The following is a 1,226-nucleotide window of genomic DNA, read 5'->3' as shown; positions in this document are numbered from 1 at the left end:
ATCATTTTTGGAAGTTTTCACAAGCCAGCCAGTAGCCTATATTTTCTTCACAGAATTCAGTTTTTAGAAAAGCCTCCAATACAGCCAGACCATCTGTATGTAGGGAAGAGAAGGTAGAAAAATAAAAAGAAACATGAGGAATATGAGGAAGCTAATGATCAAATAATCCCTTGTGCTTTTCTAGTACTAGGATTAGCTATTCTCTAGTTTTTACTCAATCCTGTAATCCTGCGGATTTAGCTCTTTAAAGACAAAGATGCCTGTAGGTAAAATACTTCAGTTGGTTCCATAGTACTAAAACAGAAATACTTCAGTTTGTTTTAATGCCAAAAATGTATTTACAGGAGAGGCATAAATCCTCAGGGAACTAAGTCTCTTGCAAACACTGCATGCAATGAAAAGCATCCTCAGCCTCAACCAAGAGCACTGCCATTGCAGAGCTGAAGGCTGATTTATCTTCCCCACCTGGTGTGAATATGCTGCAAAATAAATGGAGATAAACAGACCTTCTAGGTTAAGTCAAATTCTCCCTGGTGAGCTGCTGATTTGAGGACACAGCCTTTCTGCACTCTTGTGATACTTGCAATGGATTCAATTCAAGCCTAATTCACAATTGCTGGCCAGCAGCTCCTGGAATGCTTCTGACCACAACAGTGCTTCCTTCGGGGAAGGTCTGCAAGAGCAGTTCTCTAATGAGTTGTGCTCAGAGCAGTTCCCCTCCCAGCTCAGCAGTGAGCTCTTCAGATTGCAAACACAGGAATCTCAACTTACTTGATGAAAGCTTGCTACCTGCTTTTCTTGCCAATTGTGGCCTTCCCAGGAATGGTGGAGTTTTGCCATAGGTAGCTCAACCTGGTCTTCAATACTCTTATTCTTAAAAAAAAAGACAATTCACTAAGTGGTTATCCTTGAATACACTACTGAGCCTGAATGTATTTTTACCAAATAAAGTTGCCCAATAGCTATAAACCAAAAGCCAACAACAGGCTTGCCCATCTAATATTACACTCAGCCCCGAAGTACTGAGCAGTTTCATCAGTTCCTCAGAATGTAACTACGCTCTGAGGACTAAAGATAGGACTGCCCAAATTTTAATTATCAATACACTGCACAGCTAATAAAGCAGATGCTGTCTCTGGCCCACAAAAGGAGACAATTTCCCTGCAAGGTTAACCGCAATCGGGAGACATTTTGCACCTGATGGAACCCACAGCAGAACTGCCTTG

Source organism: Oryctolagus cuniculus, chromosome 13, assembly GCF_051225735.1.
Source record: "Oryctolagus cuniculus isolate XC-2025 breed Fujian yellow rabbit chromosome 13, ASM5122573v1, whole genome shotgun sequence".
In the NCBI taxonomy this organism is placed as follows: domain Eukaryota; kingdom Metazoa; phylum Chordata; class Mammalia; order Lagomorpha; family Leporidae; genus Oryctolagus; species Oryctolagus cuniculus.
Note: the sequence above shows the minus strand (reverse complement) of the source record.